The following is a 27,005-nucleotide window of genomic DNA, read 5'->3' as shown; positions in this document are numbered from 1 at the left end:
CAGGAGACTAATGTCTCTGCTTTTCAACACACTGTCTAGGTTTGTCATAGCTTTCCTGCCAGGAAGCAACTGTTTTCTGATTTCATGGCTGTGGTCGCCATCTGCAGTTATTTTAGAGCCAAGAAGAGGAAATCTGTCGCTACTTCTACTTTTCCCCCCTCTATTTGCCATGAGGTAATGGGGCTGAATGCCATGATCTTAGTTTTTTAATATTTAAAATCAGATATAGAAAGTGCTTGCATATAGTTAGTGCTTAATAAATATTGTTATATTTTCATTTTAGGTGACTACATATATCATCAGGTAGTGATAACTTGACTGTTTTCTTATTACTGGACACTTAGGTTGTTTCAAATTTTTCTTTCTTTTTATTAAGTATTTAGTAGTAGACATCTATTAACATGAAAGTTCTCCTGCATTTAAGATTTTTTCTTTTGAATAATTTTTTCTTTTTCTTTTGAATAGATTCTTCTAAATGGAATGTGTATAGTTTATGACTCTTGGGATATTCTAAGTTGTTTTCCAAAGGATTATTTTCACTTAATTTCAATCAGAACCATTTGAATGCCTGTTTTACTATCCTTTTACCAGTACTAAATATTAATTAAAAAAAAAAAAAGTTGCTAATTTGGTAGGTAAAAACGTCATTTTAACATACATTTTTTGACTTACTAGTACAACAGTTTTAAAGAAAAAAAGCAGTCAGCTAGGTTGTCTTGTATTTTAGCTCATTTAGAGATGTGTGGTAAGCTATCATGGAAAGTTGTTTTATTGACCCACATACATTCTTCCTTTTTTTTTTTTTTTTGGCCATGCTCTGTGGCTTGTGGGATCTTATTTCCCAGATCAGGGATTGAATTCAGGTCCTCAGCAGGAAAAACATGTCCTAACCACTGGACGACCGGGGAATTCCTTCTTCCTCTTTCTTGATGACAGTACGTGACATTTCCCCGAAGTAGTCCTCTTCACTTTCTCAGGCATGTGATGTTTGGGAGATTAACCTGGATTGACTTCATCTCCATTCCAAAGGTTGAGTTTGTCAAACTGTGTCTACATTAACCCTGAGCTCAGTAATTGGTTCAGGGATGGAAGGTAACACACGCATCCCCAGCGTGGTAACTTTAGGACTTTTATTGGGACACAGGCTCTCCTTTTTCTTGTTGAAATAAGGAATAAGGAAGTGTATAGCCTTGGAAGCTGGTTGCAGAAGTTTTGACATTACGACATGATAGCCTGTTGAAAATGTAGCCAGAATTAAGGGAAAATAGCAAAAATTAAAAGAATAACAATACAAGTGCTGGTCACATTGATTACCTTAAGCCAAATCTAATTCTAGTCTTTAAATCAGTCAGTCAGTTCAGTTGCTCAGTCATATCCGACTGTTTGCAACCCCAGGGACTACAGCACACTGGGCATCCCTGTCCATCACCAACTCCTAGAATTTACTCAAACTCATGTCCATTAAGTCGGTGATGCATCCAACCAGCTCATCCTCTGTTGTCCCCTTCTCCTGCCTTCAGTCTTTCCCAGCATCAGGGTCTTTTCAAATGAGTCAGTTCTTCACATCAGGTGGCCAGAGTATGGAGTTTCAGCTTCAGCATTGGTCCTTCCAATGAATGTTCAGGACTGATTTCCTTTAGGATGGACTGGTTGGATCTCCTTCCAGTCCAAGGGACTCTCAAGATCTTCTCCAACACCACAGTTCAAAAGCATCAACTCTTTGGCCCTCAGCTTTCTTTATAGTCCAACTCTCACATCCATACATGACTACCGGAAAAACCTTGACTAGACGGAACTTTATTGGCAAAGTAATGTCTCTGCTTTTTAAATCAGACAAGCCAATAAGTTTTCTTTTCTTTCTTTTTTTTTAACTTAAGGGAAAATTTTTATTGGAGATGTCCTTTTAATGGAGGGTTCAGTTCAGTTCAGTCGCTCAGTCGGGTCCGACTCTTTGCGACCCTATGAATCGAAGCACGCCAGGCCTCCCTGTCCATCACCAACACCTGGAGTTCACTCAGACTCACGTCCATCAAGTCAGTGATGCCATCCAGCCATCTCATCCTCTGTTGTCCCCTTCTCCTCCTGCCCCCAGTCCCTCCCAGCATCAGAGTCTTTTCCAGTGAGTCAGCTCTTCCCATGAGGTGGCCAAAGTACTGGAGTTTCAGCTTTAGCATCGTTCCTTCCAAAGAGGGTAGGGGATGGATAACATGGTTTCCATTAAAGAAAGCTCTTTGGCCAATATTTTAAGTTATCCTTGTTTGGCTTCCCCCCACCCCCCAGTGAAATCATGAGTTTATTTAAGAAGATGACATAAGAGGGCAATCATAAACAGTTTCTGCATTCTCTTTGTTCCTCCCAGTGTCTCTCTCTTTATGGTTACATTGAAATGGAAATGAATCTCTTTACAAGATTTAACATTTGAAACAAACCATTTTAGTATTTTGCATTTTGATGGAAACAACAAAGAGTACAGAGATAACTCCATTAATGTTTTTTCAAAAACACCTTGTTCAGCTTTCTAAATATTTTTAAATGCAAGTTGATGATGATGGTTTAGTTGCTAAATCCTGTCCAGATGCCTGCAACCTGATGGACTATAGCACACCAGGCTCCTCTATCCATCTGATTTTCCAGGCAAGAATACTGGGGTGGGCTGCCATTTCCTTCTCCTAAATTTCCTTTTCTTTTTTGAGTTGGTTTTTCTATATTTGGAACTGAAGGTATCCTATACTCATCTGAGTTAGCAGTAATGGTTGGAAGAGTGCTTCCTATTTTTTTATGCCCCACATCACCACACAATTGAAAGATGAATTGAAAGATGATAGCACAGTATTTGTACAGAGCAGAAAGGCATGTGGACAAAGTTACTCCTGACCAGTTGTATGCATCCCTGGGTGTTTGGCTTTCCCAGGCTATGCCTGGCCTTTGCATAACTGAGAGGAGTAATAAGTCTCAAACCTGTAACTTACTCATAGTATACGGTCTTAGCACACCAGTTGGAAATCTCTGGGCTAGAACATAATACTTACAAACTTAAGATCATGGGATTGATTCTGTTAGGGGAGTGTAATCTCCTCGGTTCTGTCTCTTCATAACAAAGATTTGAAATGACGGACATTAAAGCCCTCAGCGCATCACAGCTCTTGGACAATCCATGTTATAGTTCTCGGATAGATCAGTTTCATTTAAAAAATAAAGGAAAATACATCCTCGAGGCATGAGGGCATGCCATCCCAAAAGACGTGAAGAGGAGAGAGAGAGAGAGAACGCAAGCACGCGGCTGCACAGGAGAGAAAGAGAGAGAGAGAGAGAGACATCCCCCCGCCCCTTTGGCTCCTCTTTTTATATGTTTTTTCCTCCCCCTGGGCCTGCCCTATATAAATTGGGCTAGCCAGGAGTGCTGTTTCTTCTACCCGAGGTCCTCACTCTGGTCCTCAGACCTTCCTTTGTTCTATTTTCTCGGGCTTTTCCCTTCCTTGTCTTTTAGCCACCGCCATTCTGGACTCCTTTTTCCTGTTCTAACTACCTAACAATTCCCATATACTTTGCTTATTTTGCTCTTTCTATAACATTCCTAATTCTGATCATGAATTTAAAAAGTGTACCAAGTGGGGAAACAAATCTTAATCATTTTCCCTGGTTCAGATTTTGGGAATATTTGAAAATTTGTGAATACTTAGCTTTAATTTCGGAGAAGGCAGTGGCACCCCACTCCAGCACTCTTGCCTGGAAAATCCCATGGACTGAGGAGCCTGGTAGGCTGCAGTCCATGAGGTCGCTAAGAGTTGGACACGACTGAGCGACTTCACTTTCACTTTTCACTTTCATGCACTGGAGTAGGAAATGGCAACCCGCTCCAGTGTTCTTGCCTGGAGAATCCCAGGGACGGGGGAACCTGGTGGGCTGCCATCTATGGGGTCGCACAGAGTCGGACACGACTGAATCGACTTAGCAGCAGCAGCAGCCGCAGCATTAATTTTCTCTGATTCTTTATACAAAAGATAGAGTTGTCACCAAGTTTCTCATTTCTGTTGTTGAAGACTGATTAGAAGTCTCATAGTTTTATTTAGTACTTTAAATCAGTATTTGGTAAACTAGAACAAGGAAACAAATCCTTTCCTAGATGGGATCTAAAATCTACATTTTAAAAATACATTTAAAAAAAATTCAGTGACCAAGTAAGTATCCCATGCTTTGGTTAATTTATATCATTATTTTTCTACACTTGAGTGGGCTCGTTAAAGCAAGATTGAAGTAGCCCGCCCCCAGTTCTTGACTCAGTGGATCTGAGTTAGGCCCTAGAATTTGCATTTCTAGCAAAGTGATGCTGGTATTGTTGGTCCAAGGACTATACTTTGAGAAGTGAAGCAAAGTGAAAGTCACTCAGTCGTGTCCAACTCTTTGTGACCCCATGGACTGACTGTACAGTCCATGGAATTCTCCAGGCCAGAATACTAGAGTGTGTAGCTGTTCCTTTTTCCAGGGGATCTTCCCAACCCAGGGATCAAACCCAGGTCTCCTGCATTGCAGGTGGATTCTTTACCAGCTGAGCCACAAGGGAAGCCCATACTTTGAGAAACACTGATTTATTTCATGCTTTTGTTGTTTGCTTACCACTGTTGATTTTTATTAAAGTTAACAGGTAGGTAGTGTGATTTTCTACTCTTAACATAAAGGTACTGTTCTCAAATTTTGCAGATGTTTTGAACTTTTAGTGTTTAGGACAAGTACTGTTGTTACATGGGCTTTCCTGATGGCTCAGTGGTAAAGCATCTGCTTGCAATGCAGGAGATGAGGGTTCGATCCCTGGGAAGATCCCCTGGAGAAGGACATGGTAGCCCAATATTCTTGCTGGAAAAAAATCCCAAGGACAGAGAGACCTGGCGGGCTATGGTCCATGGCGTTGCAAAGAGTTGGACATGACTGAAGCAACTGAGCAGACACACACAGTGTTATATAGCAAGAAACAAATACCAGGTCACCAAATAAATGCAGTTTATTTCTGCATAAATAAAGTATATTTCTGGTAAGTGAATAATGCTTTGACATTGACTTTCCATATAAAATAGAAGGAGCCTTCTGATGGAAATAATCGAGCCTTCTTTAGTAATAAAAATCAAAGATAAAAATATAGCAAACCTCTTAAAGAGATCACTATATTCAATCTCTTTTGGGATATGTTGGTATGTAAGTAATAGATAACATCTATTTAAAAAAACAAAGCTTTCTGATAAAATATTAATTACACTTAAGCTTATTACCATTATTTTGTGTACTATTTTTAAAAGTCTGAATAGTATAGAAAATAAAATTAGACATAGTTGTCAATTTTTTCTGTGTTCTTTTCACAATTATTTATTAATTGAACTGGTTGGTGTTAATCCATCTAAAAATCTATTTCAGAACTTTGAGAGTGCTCATCTTTTAAAATAGGAAGCATTTTTTGGGTTAAGCTTGAAATTTATTGACAGATTAGGGAACTTTATCTCAGAAAAATTAATCTTCACCTTTAGGAGTCTGACTTTGGTGATTTTTAAAAAAATATGCCATAGGAAGTAATGCCTATACACCTCAGAAGCAATTTAAGGATCAAAAGAAAAATATAGGTGAAATTGCTCTGTAATATGTGAAGTTGTATAAAAATAAGCTATTTTAATTGCAAGTTAATTAAATGAATGCTTACTTTGTGTCTAGAAATGTGGGGGAGTAAATGAAAGCATGTGGAACAGTTCTTGCCTTTAAGAAACATCTAATTTGGAGAGGCAGGTGGACACATATAGAACAACTGGTAAGTTATTATTAAACTGTAGTGTTGACTTTAACCACTCAACAGGAGTTTAGAAAATGGAGGGTTTAGAGTGGTCAGGGAAGGATTTCTGGAGAAAAGGGGCCTTGAATTGGGCATAAGAGGTGGAGTAGAATTTAAATGGAAGGGGAGTTGAAAAATTATTCTAGGTACCAAGGTGGGAATGAGTGTGGATTGGGTGGGAGACAGTAGGAAACTATTGGAGAAAGCAATGGCAACCCACTCCAGCACTCTTGCCTAGAAAATCCCATGGACGGAGAAGCCTGGAAGGCTGCAGTCCGTGGGGTCGCTGAGGGTCGGACACGACTGAGCGACTTCATTTTCACTTTTCACTTTCATGCATTGGAGAAGGAAATGGCAACCCACTCCAGTGTTCTTGCCTGGAGAATCCCAGGGACGGGGAGCCTGCTGGGCTGCCGTCTATGGGGTCGCACAGAGTTGGCCACAACTGAAGCAACTTAGCAGCAGCAGCAGTAGAAAACTATGACAGAAGACATCTTGGCTCTCTGTTGGAACCTGTGTTTGGTGTAGAAGATTAAATTTGAATAGGAGGATGAAACTAGAGAGTGGGAAAGCTTCAAAAATGAGACAGATGCATTTGGACTTGATTTGTAGACAAGAGAAGCCCTCTTGAATTTGGAAATTGATGAGATTTAAGTGGTGTTTTAAAAAATAATTCTGGAGAAAATATACAGGATAAACCGAAAGGGGAGAAGATTAAATAAAAGGATAACAGGAAAAGGTGATTATAATTCATGTCTGAGGTAATGAGGGTTTGACTAGATTGATAGCAGTAGGAGTAGTGATGCAGAATGAATCTAAGGACCAATTGGAAGGAAGAACAAACTGGTCCACTTAGAGATTAGATTTCGGGGATGAAGGGGAGTGAAAATGAGAGAGAGGGCACAGAGAAGACAGCGAGATAGAAAGAGATCAAAGATTCTGTGAATGTTCATTGGAGATTTAAATAAAGAATGTGTTACTGCTGACAGAAATAAAGTTTGAAAGATTTGAGAGAGAAATGGGAGTTTTCATTTGTTAAATCTGAGGTGGAAAAATGCTAGTGAGAACTTTTGAGATAACTGAAGATACATTTGGAATCATTCACACGGTAGTCACAAGATAGAACTTTGGAACTGGAAGTAAATTTAGAGATAAACCAAGAAAGTAGATCCAGAAGTCAAGCAGTTTGTCCAAAATCACATGACTACCTACTAACAGGTTTGTTAATATCAAGTGATTCCTGGTCTGTTGCTGTTCGAATGATTATGTGCCTGTTGGAGGGGTCACTAACTAAATACCTTTAAGGAGCTGGAAAATGCGGTAAATTCATTGAATCAATTCAGTTGCTCAGTCATGTCCAACTCTTTGCAACCCCATGGACTATAGCACGCCAGGCTTCCCTGTCCATCACCAACTCCTGGAGCTTACTCAAACTCATGTTGGATGGTGATGCCATCCAACCCTCATCCTCTGTCATCCCCTTCTTATCCTGCCTTCAATCTTTCCCAGAATCAGGGTCTTTTCAAATGAGTCAGTTCTTCGCATCAGGTGGCCAGAGTATTGGAGTTTCAGCTTCAGCATCAGTCCTTCTGATGAATATTCAGGACTGATTTCCTTTAGGATGGACTGGTTGGATCTCCTTGCAGTCCAAGGGACTCTGAAGAGTCTTCTCCAACACCACAGTCTAAAACCATCAATTCTTCAGTGCTCAGCTTTCTTTATAGTCCAGTTTTCACATCCATACATGACTACTGGAAAAACCATAGCTTTGACTAGATGGACCTTTGTCGGCAAAGTAATGTCTCTGCTTTTTAATATGCTGTCTAGGTTGATCGTAGCTTTTCTTCCAAGGAGCAAGCGTCTTTTAATTTCATGTCTGCAGTCACCATCTTCAGTGATTTTGGAGCCCAAGAAAATAAAGTCTATCACTGTTTCCATTGTTACCCCATCTGTTTGCCATGAAGTGATGAGACCAGTTGCCATGATCTTAGTTTTCTGAGTGTTGGGTTTTAAACCAACTTTTCCACTCTCCTCTTTCACTTTCATCAAGAGGCTCTTTAGTTCTTTGTTCTCTGCCATAAGGGTGGTGTCATCTGTGTATCAGAGGTTATTGATGTTTCTCCCAGCAGTCTTAATTCCAGCTTGTGATTCATCCAACTTGTGCTTTATCCAGCCCAGCATTTCGCATGATGTACTCTGCATATAAGTTAAATAAGCAGGGTGACAATATACAGCCTTGATGTACTACTTTCCTGATTTGGAACCAGTCCGCTGTTCCATGTCCAGTTCTGACTGTTGCTTCTTTACCTGCATACAGATTTCTCAGGAAGCAGGTAAGGTGATCTGGTATTCCCATCTCCTTAAGGATGTTCCACAATTTGTTACGATCCACACAGTTAAAGGATTTGGCATAGTCAATAACGCAGAAGTAGATGTTTTTCTGGAGGTCTCTTGCTTTTTCAATGATCCAGTGGATGTTGGTAATTTGATCTCTGGTGCAATCAGTTCAATTCATTGAATAGTTGATAAGTATTTTGTAATCTCTGATATTATTATACTTTATATCAGGCCCTGTCCTAGGTGCTGAAGACAACAGCATGGTCAAGACAGATGAGCTTGTGCTTTAACAAGCTCATTTTTTTAAAAGGAGCAAGTAAAGAGTAAAAGATAATTAGTAAAAGGTAATTATAAAAAAAGTAAAAAGATAATTAACAGATAATTTTGGGTAATGAGAAGTGCTGTGAAGAAAACAAAACAGTATGATGTACTGAAAAGTGATGAGGTGTGGTACATACTGAAGAGGTAACATTTGATCTGAGACTTGAAAAACATGAGAGAAATTCTGTGTAAGTGTGGTGATAGATCATTCTAGATAGGAGGAATAGCAAGTATGTGGAGGTTAAAGCTAAAGTAAATTTGGTTTTGAACTGAAAGAAGATTTGCTCAGTTCCTCTTATGTACTAGATATAATGCTAGGCTCTGGGAGATACAGAAGTGAAGAGGACAACACTGGCTTCCCAGACTGAGTGGAAAGTCATGTAGATTTGCACTATCTGGTAGATATTTCTGTTGGTAAATTGATATTTTTTATGTAAAATGATGAATAATATAAATATAATTATCATTTTGATTATATTTCCCACATAGTCTTTACCAAACAAATTTAAGGCCTAGCACAGCTATTATCTTTTTCTGTAGCCTTCTCTTTAAGCCCTGGGGACAGACTTAGTTAGTTTCTTGTTTGTATTTTCATTGACAACTTGTGTTGCATCTGTTTTAGTGCTTTTCACACTGTTGGCTTCCATGTCTCTCTCTCCAGCCAGGTTGTGAGCTCCTACCTTGGGAAACTTGCATAGTGCTCTGCGTGTGCTAACCTAATTAAAGTTTCTTTAATCAACTGCTCTGTGTAATTCATCATGTATTTTTTTGAGGACTAACATTGTTCAAGGTATTCTATGTACAGCCATTTCTCTAATTCAATAGGAAGTGGGTTTTGTAATCCTGTTTGACATGATGGATTGACCACATATATTTATTTTCCTCAATGTCATTAAAATACATAAAAGGAATATTAACTCAGAGAGACAAGAGAGCAGAAGATAATTCAACAGTGTTTCTTAGAAAGCAGATAGACAAGTGGTGACTGACTTAAAAGTTTGGAAATATGCTTATCATTTGGAAGGACCAAATACCAAAGATGAGAATAAGGCTTGAGCATAAAAAAGGTGATTTGTTGAAAATCTTTGTATAGAATACTTGAATCTTCCCGGTCTCTTTCCCCACAGGAGATGGGAAATTTATGCTGAAAAAATTAAACCATGCAGTCCTAGTCAGAAGTGCACAAGACACAGTGCAGGACAGGGGTGAGGCGTAGGACTGAAAATGAAAACTGAGTGAAAATCTGTTCAGTGTGGAGCCCTTTTCATCCTGTCTGTCATACTTCTATCACAATGCCCAGATAAAATCTTCCTCTCTTTTTGCATTCTGAGACAAGAATGGAGACATTTTCTCCAGAGAAAATGAAAGTTTTGAGAGAAACAATATCTATATATGGATGTTGGGGAGGTAGTCTCCTAAGGAAAAGACTCTTTGGCCACCCAGTCAACCAGTATTGAAGCCTGTTGGTCGTTAAGTCCTTCCCAGAACTTCCATCCAGCTTTTTAGTACATTATTCCATTGTAAAAAATAGAAGTTTTATGTAAATAGTTTACATACCATACAATTCATTCAGTCAAAGTGTACAAATCAGTGGTTTTTAGTATATGCACAGAGCTGTACAACTGTTACCACAATCAATTTTAGAACATTTTTATCACCTGAAAAAGAAATCCCGAACTCATTAGCAGTCTCTTTTTATTTCCCTTTAATTTTACCAACCCCAGCCCTAAGTAACAGCCAGTGTGGGTTTACCTTTTCTGGACATTTCACATAAATGGATGTGGCCCTTTGTGACTGGCTTCTTCCCTTACTATGTTTTCAAGTTCATCCACATTGTAGCATGTATCAGTACTTTGTTCTGTTTATGCTGACATTCCATTTTATGGATATGCTACATTTTATCTATTCATCAGTTGATAGACATTTGGGTTGTTTCCACTTTTTTTGATACTATGATTAATCTTCTTATGAACATTCACATAAAATGTTCTCTTGAGTACCTAGAGGTGTAGTTGCTGGGTTGTGTGGTAACTCCTATGTTTAAACCTTTTAGTTCAGTTAAGTTGCTCAATTGTGTCCGACTCTTTGCGACCCCATGAACCACAGCACGCCAAGCTTCCCTGTCCATCACCAACTCCTGGAGTTTACACAGACTCTTGTCCATTGAGTCAGTGATGCCATCCAGCCATCTCATGTCACCTTCTCCTTCTGCCCTCAATCTTTCCTAGCATTAGGGTCTTTTCAGATGAGTCAGTTCTTCACATCAGGTGGCCAGAGTACTGGAGTTTCAGCTTCAGCATCAGTCCTTCTAATGAATATTCAGGACCGATTTCTTTTAGGATGGACTGGTTGGATCTCCTTGCAGTCCAAGGGACTCGCAAGAGTCTTCTCCAGCACCACAGTTCAAAAGCATCAATTCTTCGGCGCTCAGCTTTCTTTATAGAAACTCTCACATCCATACATGACTACTGGAAAAACCATAGCTGTGATTAGACGGACCTTTGTCAGCAAAGTAATGTCTCTGCTTTTTAATATGCTCTCTAGGTTGGTCATAACTTTCCTTCCAAGAAGCAAGCATATTTTAATTTCATGGCTGCAGTCACCATTTGCAGTGATTTTGGAGCCCTCCAAAATAAAGTCAGCCACTGTTTACACTGTTACCCCATCTGTTTGCCATGAAGTGATAGGACCAGATGCCATGATCTTAGTTTGCTGAATGTTGAGCTTTAAGCCAACTTTTTCACTCTCCTCTTTCACTTTCATCAAGAGGCTCTTTAGTTCTTCTTGATTTCCTGCCATAAGGGTGGTGTCATCTGCTTATCTGAGATTATTGATATTTCTCCTGGCAATCTTGATTCCAGCTTGTGCTTTTTCCAGCCTAGCGTTTCTCATGATGTACTCTGCATTTAAGCTAAATAAGCAGGGTGACAATATACAGCCTTGACGTACTCCTTTTCCTATTTGGAACCAGTCTGTTGCTCCGTGTCCAGTTCTAACTGTTGCTTCCTGACCCGCGTACAGGTTTTTCAAGAGGCGTCAGGTGGTCTGGTATTCCCATCTCTTTCAAAATTTTCCACAGTTCATTGTGATCCACACAGTCAAAGGCTTTGACATAGTCAATAAAGCAGAAATAGATGTTTTTCTGGAACTCTCTTGCTTTTTCCATGATCCAGCGGATGTTGGCAATTTGATCTCTGGTTCCTCTTGCCTTTTCTAAAACCAGCTTGAACATCTGGAAGTTCACGGTTCACGTATTGCTGAAGCCTGGCTTGGAGAATTTTAAGCATTACTTTACTAGCGTGTGAGATAAGTGCAATCGTGTGGTAGTTTGAGCATTCTTTGGCATTGCCTTTCTTTGGGATTGGAATGAAAACTGACCTTTTCCAGTCCTGTGGCCACTGCTGAGTTTTCCAAATTTGCTGGCATACTGAGTGCAGCCCTTTCACAGCATCATCTTTTAGGATTTGAAATAGCTCAACTGGAATTCCATCACCTCCACTAGCTTTGTTCATAGTGGTGCTTCCTAAGGCCCACTTGACTTCACATTCCAGGATGTCTGGCTCTAGGTGAGTGATCACACCATCATGGTTATCTGGGTTGTGAAGATATTTTTTGTACAGTTCTTCTGTGTATTCTTGCCACCTCTTCCTACTATCTTCTGCTTCTATTAGGTCCATACCATTTCTGTCCTTTATTGAGCCCATCTCTGCATGAAATGTTCCCTTGGTATCTCTAATTTTCTTGACGAGATCTCTAGTCTTTCCTATTCTATTGTTTTCCTTTATTTCTTTGCACTGACCGCTGAGGAAGGCTTTCTTTTTTTTTTTTTTTCAGGTTTCCCCCAGTTTTATTGATATATTATTGACATATAGTGTGTATAAGTTTAAGATGTACAACATAATGATTTGACTTATATATATTGTGAATTGACTACTAACAGTAAGTTCAGTTAACACTCATTATCTCAGATAGCTACAAAAACAAGAAAAAAAGCCTTTTCTTTTTGGATGAGAACTCCTGGTATTTACTCTCTTGCTGCTGCTAAGTCGCGTCAGTTATGTCCGACTCTGTGTGACCCCATAGAGGGCAGCCCACCAGGCTCCCCCATCCCTGGGATTCTCCAGGCAAGAACACTGGAGTGGGTTGCCATTTCCTTCTCCAATGAGGAAGGCTTTCTTATCTCTCTTTGCTGTTCTTTGGAACTCTGCATTCAAATGGATGTATCTTTCCTTTTCTCCTTTGCTTTTTGTTTCTCTTCTTTTCACAGCTGTTTGTAAGGCCTCCTCAGAAAGCCATTTTGCTTTTTTGCATTTCTTTTTCTTGGAGATGGTCATTCCCTGTCTCCTGTACAATGTCATGAACCTCCATCCATAGTTCATCAGGCACTCTATCAGATCTAGTCCCTTAAATCTGTTTCTCACTTCCAGTGTATAATCATAAGGAACTGTAAAGTATCTTTTTTGTTGTTGTTATAACAAGCCTCTTTTAAGCACACCTGAGTTTGTGTTAAGGAGGTGATTTTGGTTTTTTATTTTATCCTTTTCTTAAATTGAAGTATAGTTGATTTACAGTGTTTTGTTAATTACTGCTGTACAGTAGAGTGATTCAGTTATGCATATCTTTTAAAAGCTTCTTTTCCATTGTGGCTTTATCATAATATATTGATAGAGTTATCTGTGCTATACAGTAGGATCTTACTGTTATCCATTAAGAGCTTACATCTGCTAACCCCAAACTCCCACTCCACCTCTCTCCCAGCCCTTTACCCCTTGGCAGTCAACAGTTTGTTCTCTTGTGTCTTTGATTTTGTTTTTTTTTTCCATAGATAGGTTCATTTGCATCATGTTTTAGATTCCACATATAAGTGATATCATATGGTATTTGTCTTTCTGACTTCACTAGTACGATAATTTCTGGTTGCATCTATGTTGCTACAAATGGCATTACTTTGTTCATTTTTGTGGGTGAATAGTATTTCATTGTATATATATACCATATCTACTTTATCTATTCATCTGTCAATGGTCCTTTAAGTTGTTTCCATATCTTGGCTATTGTGATTAGTGCTGCTTTGAACTTAGGGGTACATGTATCTTTTTGAATTGTTTTTGTCTGGATATGTGTTCAGAAATGGGATTGCTCGATCATATGGTAATTCTAGTTTTAGTTTTCTGAGGACCCTTACTGTTTTCCATAGTGGCTGCACCAACTTAAATTCCCACTGACAGGGTAGAAGGGTTCCCTTTTCTCCACACCCTCTTTAGCATTTGTTATTTGTAGACTTTTTGATGATGGCCATTCTGACTGGTGTAAGGTGATACTTCATTATGGTTTTGATTTGCATTTCTCTAGTAATTAGTGAGGGAGAAGGCAATGGCACCCCACTCCAGTACTCTTGCCTGGAAAATCCCATGGATGGAGGAGCCTGATAGGCTGCAGTCCATGGGGTCGCTAAGAGTTGGACATGACTGAGCGACTTCCCTTTCACTTTTCAGTTTCATGCATTGGAGAAGGAAATGGCAACCCACTCCAGTGTTCTTGCCTGGAGAATCCCAGGGACAGGGGAGCCTGGTGGGCTGCCTTCCATGGGTCGCACAGAGTCGGACATGACTGAAGCGACTTAGCAGCAGCAGCAGCAGTGGCAATTAGTGATGTTGAACATCTTTTCATGTGCCAGTTGGCCGTAAAGAGGTGGTTTTTGGAAAGCCCCTAAGCATGGGAAGTGGTTGCTAGGAGAAGCAACCCTGTGATTAAAAGGATAGGAACTTTCAGCCTCTCAACCCTCAGCTAGACCTCCTGGTAGGGGTGAAGAGCTGGAGAATGACTTGGTCACTGATGATCAATCAATCATGTTTATTTAATAAAGCCTCCATAAAGATCCCTGAACTACAGACATTTGGAGAGACTGATGAACAAGGATGCTTCTATGTGCTGAGAAGGCGACATACTCCAGACTCTATATATAGAGACAGAGGCTCCTTTGTTTGGGACCCTTTTAGGTCTCTCTCTCTCTGTATCTCTTCATTCGGCTGTTTATTCACATCTTTTAATTTCCTTTATAAACTGATAATCTAGTGAATAAACTTTTTCCTGAGTTCTGTGAGCTGCTCTAGCAAACTGATCAAACCTCCAGAGGGCGAGTCATGGAAATCTCTGATTTACAGCCAGTTAGTTGTTCAGACATACAGGTCACAACCTGGACTTGTGATTGGTATCTGAAGTGGTGGTGGGGATAGTCTTGTAGGACTGAGTCCTTAACCTGTGGATCTGATTCTGTCTCTAGGTAGAAAATATCAGAGTTAAGATAAATTGTAGGACACCCAGTTAGTGTTGGCAGAAATGTTTGGTGTGTGGGAAACCTCTACACATTTGGTGACTAGATTGGTCAGAAGTGAAATATTGTAAAAAAGGAAAACAATAGAGTTGTTCTTTACAGTGTCCATTCTGCTCCCTGGATGTGTTCTCCAGTCCTTTGTTTTCCTCTTGGCGCTACCTCTGGATTCTTGGCTCAGTTCTTTGAAAGGCTTTTCATTTTCTATGAGAAATAGTCTTTTTTTTGCAACTGAGTAGCTCTTTCAGTCATGTTTTCTACCTGTTGAACTTTGTGGCCCAGAGGATCCTTCACTTTGAGCTGACTCAGTCTTTTTTAGTCCAAGCTGGTAGTGCTCCTACTAATACTATGAAAAGACAAAAACAAAAAAACTCTCCAAAACCCCAAACCCATAAACTAACTCAGAACAAAAAGCATAACACTTTCTGGGTTTCCTATGAATTTTTTCTCCAAAGCCACACCCATAATTCTAAGATGGACCTCTGTCTACTTTGGACGTATCAGGCTGCTCTGAGATAAAGCCCTTGAGATTCTTATATAGTAATATTGCCTTGCATTTTCTGAGACATTAAAGGGTCTTGGTTTGACATTTATTTTGAACTCTTTCTTACTATGAGAATTTTTGTTGATTGGAGACTGGAAGTGTGAAATGGTTTTAATTTTCCAACCTAGCACATATTGGGCCCTTTATATTTCCTGCAGGTTTGAATGAATGAACCTAAATAATTCCTTCTTTAATTTATCTGTCTTTACATACCTTTAATATTCCACTAGGAAAAAAAAGACCAGTTGACACTTGCAACGTTCTACCTGGAAATCTCCTTAGTCATATTCACATTTTAATTAGGTACATTTTGTTTTTCTTATCTTCCAAGTTGCCTTAGTCCTCTGGCCAATTACTAGGTTTACAGACTCTAGTAACATTTCCTCATTGCTCTTCCAGTTTTGCCTCTGCTTACCATGCAGTCCCTAAGTCAGCCCTACATATTTTGGGTTTTTGTGTGGTATCATTCCATTTCTAATATTCTTTTCTGTATCATTTACTTGTTGCTGAATAACAAACCACCCAAACTAGGTGGCTACAACAATAATAATTTATTATTTCTCATAATTTTGTAGATTGGGATGTTAATTTATTGATTTTATTAGGCTATTAAATACAAGTATTATTTAATGATGGGTTTGCTCAGGGCTGAGTTCAGATAGGAAAATTAGAACTCTTGGCGTTTTTATATGTTTTTTTTCCACCCCAGATTTCATAAAGCAGGGTTTTCTTTGGGGATCTTTCCAAGAGTTCAAAGGCAGAAACTACAAGACTTCTGAAGCCTAAACTCTGGTACTCTAAACTCTGGTGTCAATTCTCACACATTCTATTGATCAAAGAATGTTATACAGCTAACCTAGATTCAAAAGAGAAAAGAAATACATTCCATTTCTGGATGGGAGAAGCAAGAAAGTCATATTGCAAAGAGGTATGAGTGCTGAATGGGAGGAATTTGTGGCTGTTAAACATGTATGTAAGAATATATACACAGTATATAAAAAACTACTAGATAAGAGAGGTTTTTATGTTCATAAAGCAGAAATAGAATGCTATGAAAAAAATATAGTTCTGTAACAGAAAATAAATTTTGGACATTAAAAAGATAAATTTCAACAGAATGATTGGGAGATAAGGGGGAGGAGATCTCTCAGAAAGTGGAACAAAAGTACAATAAGATAGAAATAAGAAAATAGGAGAGATAAGAAAATTAGATGATCAATATATGTGATTCAGCATCCTACTAAAAGGAGTTCCAGAGAGAACAGAGAATGAGGGGAGGATATTATAAATAGTATAGGCCTCCTTTTCTATAGCTGAGGCCGAACTGTCATATTAAGTATGAGGTTGGAATAGTGTAATTTTGAGACATTTTTACGTGAAAAGAACTTAGCTTCCATTCACCCACCCATAGGAAGCTACTGGAGGGTTACTTTTTATCAAGACCAGGAAAAAAGCCAAAAAAAAGAAGGCATAGGAGATGATGTCAGTGGAAAACTGGAAAACAATGGCTGTGCATCCAGACCAGGCCAGGTTGGAGCAACAGAATGGAAAGATGTGGGAGAGTCATGACTAAATAATTTGATGTTTTTGAAAACTTAGAAAAATTGTTGACTGACATTTTTTTGGAGCATTTGAAAAAAGTAAATAGCAGGTACAAAGCAAAATAAGAAATGGGAAAAAAAAGTCTTAACAGTATCTAAACTTAACAACAAAAAGGCATGTAATGAATGATACTTTTCTTGGCTTGGCAGTAAACAACATTTGTGTGTGTGCTCAGTCGCTTAGTTGTGTCTGACTCTCTTTGTGACCCTATGGACTGTAGCCCGCCAGGCTTTGCTGTCCATGAAATTTTCCAGGCAAGAATACTGGAGTGGGTTGCCATTTCCTACCCCAGGTAATCTTCCTGACCCAGGGATTAAATTTACATAGTTAACGATAATTTAAGCCAGTAGTTCTCAAAGGTTTAAAGATACTTTTAAAGGTTATTAAAGATCTTAGAAAACTTTTGTTTATGTGGCATATATCTTTTGCTGTTTTCTGTATGAGATGAGGAATTAAAACTGAGAAAATTTTTTGATGTTTATTCAAATAAAATCATAAATTGTAATTTGAAATGACATTTTTATAAAAAAAGAACATATTTTCCTAAACAAAAATCCTTAGTAATAAAAATGGCATTGTTTTCTATTTGTGAATCTCCTTCATATCTGGCTTAAAAGGACACAAGTAGATTATCATATCTGCTTTTACATTTTTCTGTTGCAGTATCTTATTATGTAGCTTATGGAAAATTCCACTGTACACTAATGAGAATATAAAAATAAAGGCATATAACACTGTAGTATTATAATGAAAATAATTTTTAAGTTGCAGACCCCCTTAAAGATCTTCTCACATTTTTATAACTATTGATGTAAACTGACCTTGGAGTCAACCTAAAATTGTGCTGTGAGTTTGTTAAGAATATGGAAGAAGTGAGCTAAATTAATTAATATAATAGGATGTAAAAAAATACAGTAAAAATGGATACATAAAAAAAAATAGAGTTAAAGCATTTAGAAATATTTAGGTATATATCCGAAGAAACAGCCAAAATAATTGAAAGTGACTCGGAAAGTGGGAAGGGCGAAAGGGAGGCCAGCTGATCACTGTTTTCCCATGTTTGCTTTCTGGCTCTTTTTTTTTTTTTACACAACTGCAAATATTACTTTGGGTAAAATTAAAAATTAACAAAACACAGGAAAGAAAGAAAATTAAATGAGACATAACCTTGCCCTTAGGGGGTCATCTAATGTAAGAGTGATCTTATATACCAATTGTTGTTGTTCGGTCACTCAGTTGTGACCCACTGTTTGTGACCCCATGGACTGCAGCAGGCCAGGCTTCCCAGTCCTTCATTATCTCCTGGAGTTTGCTCAAACTCAAGTCCATTGGATTCATGATGCCATCCAACCATCTCATCCCTTGTTGCCCGCTTCTCTTCCTGCCCTCAGTCTTTCCAAGCATCAAGGTCTTTTCCAATAAGTCAGCTTTTCACATGAGGTGGCCAAAGTATTTCACATCAGGTGGCCAAAGGACTGAGCTTCAGCATCAGTCCTTCAATTACTGTTAAACATAGGTAGATGTACATAGTTATTATAGATTCTCAGTTACATGGTAGCATGATAGATCATAATTCCTTGGCAACAGATAACAAAATTTTACTAAAACTGCCTTAAACAAGAAGGACATTTATTATCTTAAATTATACAAGTATAGAGGTTGAGTAGATTCCTGATATGGTATAGTTGGTGCCTGAGCAATGTTGTCAGGGACCAAGGTTCCTTCTTTTTTACCACTCTGCCATCCTCACTGCCCTCAAGCTGACTCCCCTTGTGGTCAAATAGGGCTTCAGCAATTCCAGGTGTTAAGATGAGACAGAATAATATCCAGCATAAGAAAAGACTCATTTCTTCCTGTGACTCCTAGGAGGAAAAAGAACTTTCTTAGAAGCCTCCCTTCGGAATACACTTTGCTTCTGAACTCTGACCAGGATTGAGTTGCTTGCCTATTTATAAATCAGTCTTAATCTTCTATGCTGAAGATAATGTTTGGGAATTAACCACTGTGACTCCAGATATAAGACGTATTTTAAGGTAGTTACATATTATTAAAATTGCTCAGCAAAAGGAAAGAGAGAGTGGACATCCTTGTCTTGTTTCTGATCTTGGAGGAAGATCTTTCAGCTTTTTGCCATTATGATGTTAGCTGTGGGCTTGTCATGTATGGCCTTTATTATGTTGAGGTAATAAAGAAGGGCAATGCCAAAGACAGTTCAAACTATCACACAGTTGTACTCATCTCACACACTAGCATTAGCACTCGCATTAGCAAAGTAATGCTCAAAATTATCCAAGCTAGGCTCCAACAGTAGGTGAACTGAGAACTTCCAGATGTTCAAGCTGGATTTAGAAAAGACAGAGGAACCAGAGATCAAATTACCATCATCCATTGGATCACAGAAATAGCAAGAGAATTCCAGGAAAACATCTACTTCTGCTTCATTGACTACGCTAAAGCCTTTGACTGTGTGGATCACAACAAACTGTGGAACATCCTTAAAGAGATGGGAATACCAGACAAGCTTCCCTGCCTCCTGCTAAACCAGGATGCAGGTCAAGAAGCAACAGTTAGAACTGGACGTAGAACAACTGACTGGTTCCAAATTGGGAAAGGAGTACATCAAGGCTGTATATTGTCACCCTACTTCTTTAACTCATATGCAGAGTACATCATGAGAAATGCTGGACTGGATGAAGCACAAGCTGGAATCAAGATTGCCAGGAGAAATATCAATAACCTCAGATATGCAGATGACACCACCCTTATGGCAGAAAGTGAAGAGGAATTAAAGAACCTCTTGATGAAGGTGAAAAAGGAGGGTGAAAAAGCTGGCTTAAAACTCAGCATTCAAAAAACTAAGATCATGGCATCCAGTCTTATCACTTCATGGCAAATAGATAGGGAAACAATGGAAACAGTGAGAGACTTTTATTTTTGGGGGCTTCAAAATCACTGCAGATGATGACTGCAGCCATGAATTTAGAAGATGGTTGCTCCTTGGAAGAAAAGCTATGTCTAACCTAGACAGCATACTAAAAAGCAGAGACATTACTTTGCCAACAAAAGTCCGTCTAGTCAGAGCTATGGTTTTTCCAGTAGTCATGTATGGATGTGAGAGTTGAACCATAAAGAAAGCTGAGCACTGAAGAATTGATGCTTTTGAACTGTGGTGTTGGAGAAGACTCTTGAGAGTCCCTTGGACTGCAAGGAGATCCAACCAGTCCATTCTGAAGGAAATCAGTCCTGAATATTCATTAGAAGGACTGATGCTGAAGCTGAAACTCCAATACTTTGGTCACCTAATGCAAAGAACTGACTCATTGGAAAGACCCTGATGCTGGGAAAGATTGAAGTCAGGAGGAGAAGGGAAGGACAGAGGATGAGATGGTTGGATGGCATCACTGACTTGATCGACATGAGTTTGAGCAAGCTCCAGGAGTTCGTGATGAACAGGGAAGCCTAGCATGCTGCAGCCCATGGGGTCATAAAGAGTCGGACATGACTGAGGGATTGAACAACAACAAATGTACCTCAAATGTTGAGGTACTCGTTTTGTTTTTTAATCATTGTTATTTTAAGCCATTAGGTTTTGAGGGGGCTGTTACAACCAATAAAGGATTTTTATCTTTATATGTTTGACTTTATACTTCCAAACTGTTTTCACCAGTGTACATACTGACAGTGTCTGGGAGTTTCCATTGTTTCACTTCTTCACTAATCTTTGGTAATGTCCAATTTTAAAATGTTTGTTAATCTGATGAGTATGTTTGTGGAATCTTGGAGTTTTAATTTTCGTTTTCCTAATTACCAGTGAAACTGAGCACATTCTCCTGTGTATATTGGCTATTTGAATATCCTCTTTTATGAAGTACCTGTTTAAATACTATGTATATTTTTCTGTTAGTTTATCTGTCATTTTTTTTCTTACTACATTTAAAATATTCTTGGTGTTAGTCTTTTTTTGGGTTATATGTGTTAAAAATAACTTTTTCCAGTTTGTGATTTATCTTTTTATTCTCTTTGATATTTTTTGGTGAACAGAAGTTTTTAATTTCAGTAGTAAAGAGATTAGTCTTTTGCTTCATTACTAGTGCTTTTGGTGTCTTGTTTAAAAAAATCATTCCTCAGTTCAAGAGCAACTAGTATATTCTGTAGTATCTCACAACAGGATTACACTTTTGCTTTAAAATTGGTTCTCTGATCCATTTGGGATTATCTTTGCATATTATGTGAAGCAGGGGTCAAATTTCACTTTTTTTCTGAAATAGATGTGTAGTCATCCCAGAACTATTTATTGAAAATAAGCAGTCCTTCCACGTGTATATGATATATAAATATATGTACACACATAAGAACATCCACTGGTCTGGATTCCCGGTTTTATTTCATAGGTCTTTTTGTATTTTCCTGCAACATTGTCACATTGTCTTAATTGCTCTAGTACTATAATAAAACTTCATAATTGATGGAACAAGTCTTCCCACTTTTTAAGAGTATCTTGGCTATTTTTCATTATTTGCATTTCTGTTTCTGTATTAATTTAAAAATTACATTACTAAATTTTGCAAGAACTATTAGGATTTGTCTGAGATTGCATTGAATTGAGTTTTTCAATTTGGGAATAATTGGCTTCTTTTCACTTTTGAGGCTTCTGGTATATGAATATGGTGTATTTCTTCATTTATTTAGATATTATTTAATCAAGTTTTATATTTTTCTGCCTAAAAATCTTAAACATGTTTTGTTAGATTTATTCTAGCTATTGCAAATGTTATTTTAAGTTTTATTCCCAAGATTTTTTTCTTAGTGTACAGGAATACAGTTGGTTATTGTGTGTTATTTTTATTTCTCTCTAGTTTGCTAATTCTCTTATTTTTTCTAGTATGTCATTTGTAATTTTAAAAAGTTATTTTTATTCACAGTTATTTCATCAGTGAATTGCTTTTGTCTATATGGCTTTTATTTCTTTTTCTTGCTTTCTCATACTACCTTTAATAAAATGTAGTGGTAATTGAAATTCTTGCCTTATTCATGATCTCAAAGAGAATGCTTTCAATTTTTTACTATTAAGCATGATGTTGCTGAAACCTTTTTGTAGATTATGCTGATTAAGGAAATTCTCATTTGCTTATTGTTTTCTGAGAGCTTTAAAAAATATCATAAACAATTGTTGCATATTTTCAGATGCTTTTAAAAAAATCTGTGATCATGTCGTTTTTTTCTTTTAGCATCTTAGTATATAGAATTACAGTAACTGATTTTCTATTGTTAAATCTTAGTTTCTGTGGTAAATTTACTTTATTATCATACATCATTTTTATCCATTATTAGCTTCAGTATGTGCTTATTTTGTTTAGAATTTGGATCTACTTTCATGAGCTATACTGGTCTATAATATTTCATTTCCATATTTTGATTCCTTGTTTTGGTATTATCTGTATGGTTTAAGTCCTTTGAAATTTTTTCTGACACTTTACTGTGCTATCTGTAGATACGGATTTTTAAAAATCCATTGTGGACTAACTACAATTTTTTCCTCTGTAATAAAATAGAATTTATGTCAATTTAATATACATACACTATGTACATTAAATAGGATAACTATAGCTTTAAGGATGCATATCAAAAGTATTAGAGGTGCTCTGTGAAGGTTTGGAAAAGGAATGGAATTAGAAACCAAGCACACAGGAGTCAAGTACAGAATTCTGCATGGACTGAAGAGGTGAGCCGTGAACTAAGTACAATTAGTTTAACGTGAGATTAAAACAAAGGGATCCTTTTCTTTTCAGTTTCTCAGTCAGAATTAAATCAAATGCAGCATTTTTTGATTCATTGGGATTCTTGATCTGAAGCTTGATGTTTTCTTCAGTTTTGGATCAGATCAGATCAGATCAGATCAGTCGCTCAGTTGTGTCCGACTCTTTGCGACCCCATGAATCGCAGCACGCCAGGCCTCCATGTCCATCACCAACTCCCGGAGTTCACTGAGACTCACATCCATCGAGTCAGTGATGCCATCCAGCCATCTCATCCTCTGTCGTCCCCTTCTCCTCCTGCCCCAATCCCTCCCAGCATCAGAGTCTTTTCCAATGAGTCAGCTCTTCACATGAGGTGGCCAAAGTACTGGAGTTTCAGCTTTAGCACCATTCCTTCCAAAGAAATCCCAGGGCTGATCTCCTTCAGAATGGACTGGTTGGATCTCCTTGCAGTCCAAGGAACTCTCAAGAGTCTTCTCCAACACCACAGTTCAAAAGTATCAATTCTTCGGCTCTCAGCCTTCTTCACAGTCCAACTCTCACATCCATACACGACCACAGGAAAAACCATAGCCTTGACTAGACGAACCTTTGTTGGCAAAGTAATGTCTCTGCTTTTGAATATGCTATCTAGGTTTTGGATAATTCTCAGTTATTAGGTTTTCAGAATATAGCCTGTTTCTCTCTTCTTTGGGGAATGGTTTTATAGCCTCTCACTTTATACTTCATCTTTCTTAACTTTCTTCTGTACTTTGCATATTTTAATTTCCTTACTGCATCCTCCATATTGTACCTGATCTATTTTCTAGTACACTGATTCTCTTTTCAACTATGTCCAGTCTTCTACCAAACATATGGATTGAGTTATCAATTGTTGATTATATATTTTTCATACCTAGAGATTATACTTGGATCTTTAAAAATATCTGGTATTCTTTGCAGATATAATAGTTTCAACCTTGACTTTATTTCTTTAAACATACTAAGCATATTTGTTTTTAAAGTCTGTTTGTGATAATGCCAGAAATCTACGGTATGTATGTGCCTTTTTAAACTTGTTCTCATAATGCAGTGCTTCTTTCCATGCCTAATTATCTTTATGTGCTACTCACTCTCCCTGAAAAATTATCCAGAAGATTCTTTGAATACCTACAATAAAGAGACTTTTTATTTGCTTAATCGGCACTTCCAGTATGGAAACATTTAAAATCATATTCACAAATTGATGTATCTTTCACTATCCTGTGAAGTAACTTTTGTTAACAAATTCATCTGAAGTTAAGTTTTTAAACATTTCTTGTGATGATACTTTTTGTTTAATCTTCTCATTCTTCCTCTCCCCCTCCCTTTTCTCCTTTATGATTTATTTGCTTGGCACCAAAGTAACTCTCCTATTGAAGATGGTTATTTTTGCTTCAATTTTATCTGAGAGTTAACTCGTCTGAATTCTACTTAATATAGTTGGTTTTTTATTAGGCTCCCTGCTTTGGCAGGCCTTAGGTTTGAATTCCATGTCTCTTAAGCCAGAGGCCACCAAAGCTGTTACTAAATTTTATATACCATGTAACATTCATCAGCAAATTCAATAAGATAGTTTCATTCATTGAACATAATAAACCACTTAAAAATAGCAGTTTTCATTCATGTGTGATGTAAGGCTGTCAAATGAAAAGTATTCCTTATAATGGGCCATTGTCCAAGAAATCCATTTCACTCTGAAAGTAGATTCCACCCCTTTGCTCACCTTTTCAGTCTCAGACAAGTTTCACAACAGAAAAATATTTGTGAGCAGAGAAGTCAAATTCAGGAAGAAACTTAGATTACTTTTTTGTTTTCTCCTGCCAGTAGCTTCATAACCACAGAGTTGAGTTTGGCAAACTTTAAAATTCTATTGACCTGGGATTTCCCTGGAGATCCAGTGTTTAAAACTCCATGCTTCCACTGCAGGGGGTGCAGGTTTGATTCCTGATCGGGGAACTTAAGATCCCGCATGCTGGGCGGTACAGCCAAGAAAAAAAAATCTATTGACCTAATCAGTGAGCATCATTAAGCTATAACAACATAAAATTCATAGTCAAAATACCTTGATTTATAGAGACTAAAAGGAACTTGACACAATAAAAGTGTTGATATTTTATTAAAATAAAGGCAATTTAAAACAGCATCATACATCATTTAGTAATGTAGAACTCTGTTTTAGTCAACTCTGAAAAGTTGAAAGGGCTACGGTATCTTTATTTCATTAACATGGAAGAACATTAGGTTTCCAAGCACTACAAAAACAGTACAATATAGTGTTTGGGGCAGGGACTCCAGAGTCAACGTGTCCGTTTTCAAATTCTGCTTTCATCACTTATTAGCTGCGAAACCTCTGGAAGTTTACTAACCTCTCTGTTCCTTTGTTTCTTCACCTGCAAAAAATGGGGATGATGATTTTACTTATCCAAGAAAGATTTGTTTTGAGGATTGAGTTATAATAATATATATTATGAGCTGAGACCCCCACCTGGCAGGTAGTCTGTGTCCTTTAAGTGTTAACTGTTATATTTCTGAACAACCATTTGTCTAAAAGCCTTCACCTGAACACATGAATTAGCAATAGAATGGAAAACTGAAATGGAATGGAATACTGCATTTCTGTTAAGATGGAATAATGGGAAACTTGAAGATAAAAGAAGTTCCCATTGCCCTCTTCTTACTGATATCTCTTGACACATCACCACAAGTTGTGGAACCAGTCCTCTTCATCTCCAGAGCACATATCCACTTACCTTGATGTCTGCTTCATTTGGACATCCAAAATCCATGTCCAAAACTGAACTCCTGAACTTGCCAGCCCTGCCTCCCCAAATGCTCCAGCCTGCAGTCTTCCCTCCACTGTTCAATCCACCCAGGTGGTGCTCAGGCCAAAAACTTCAAAATTATCCTTGACTCCTCTCTTTGTCTCACCTCACGTGCAATCCATCAGTCAATCCCACTGGCTAGGTCTTTGATACTTTTAAGATTTTAAAAATATTTTATTTGGAATTGTTGTTTTTAGTTGGACTGTTAATCCAAATAACATAGCCCATTATTTTTAGGAATGGAAGTTTCCCTTTTATAAAGTTTCTTACATACACAATTGTGATGGTTAATTTTTTTGTCAAGTTGGCTATGTCACAGTACCCAGATACTTGGTCAGACATCTGTGTCTGTGAAGATAGTTTTTAGATGAGATCAACACTTAAATCAGTAGACTTCGACTAAAGCAAATTACCCTTTATAATGTGGATGCTATGCTATGCTATGCTATGCTATGCTAAGTCACTTCAGTCGTGTCTGACTCTGTGCGACCCCATAGACGGCAGCCCACCAGGCTCCCCCAGCCCTGGGATTCTCCAGGCAAGAACACTGGAGTTGGTTGCCATTTCCTTCTCCAATTATAATGTGGATGGGCCTTATCTAATCAGTTGAAGGTTGTAAGAAAAAAAGATTGAGGTTCCCTAAGGAAGAAGGAATTGTGCTTCCAGATTACCTTTGGACTTAAGTTGTAGTATTACCTCTTTCTAGGGTCTCCAGCCTTTTGGCCTGTCCTAAAGATTTTCAATTTGTCAGACCCCACAATCACATGAACCAATTCCTTGAAATAAACCTTTTTATATATATACTCTATTAGTTCTCTTTTCTCTGAAGAACATTTACTAATACAATACCTATCAGGATGGCTAAAATAAAAAGTAGTAATAATACCAAATAGTGGTGGGTCTTTGGAGAAACTGAACACTTGTACATTGCCAAATAGGGTGTAAAATGGCATAACCACTCTGGGAAATAGTTTGACTTTTAAAACTGAAAACTGACTCAATATTTATTCAGCCCAGCAATTACACTCTTGGACACTTATCCCTAAGAAATGAAGACATTTGTTCATATAGAAACTTGTACATGAATGTTCATAGCAGCTTTATTCATAAGAGCCAAAAACTGAGAACAACTCAGATGTCTTTCAGTGAGTGCATGGTTAAACCATAATATGTCTATACCATGGAATATTGCTCAGCAGTAGAAAGGAATGAACTATTGATATGTACAACAACGTGGATGAATCTCAGTGTAATTATTATAAGTGAAAAAAATCCAGTTTCAGTGGGTTGCATGATATATGATTCCATTTATATAATATTCTGGAAATAATAAAATTAGAGAAAAGATCAGTGTAGTGGGTATGGAGACAAAGAAGCTGCATGAGGGAGCCTATGTTGATGGTACAGTTCTATATCGTGATTGTAGTGTAGTTGAATGAAGCTGTATGTATAATAAACTTTC

This window comes from Bos javanicus, chromosome 15, assembly GCF_032452875.1.
Source record: "Bos javanicus breed banteng chromosome 15, ARS-OSU_banteng_1.0, whole genome shotgun sequence".
Lineage (NCBI taxonomy): Eukaryota > Metazoa > Chordata > Mammalia > Artiodactyla > Bovidae > Bos > Bos javanicus.
This window is presented reverse-complemented; position numbering follows the sequence as displayed.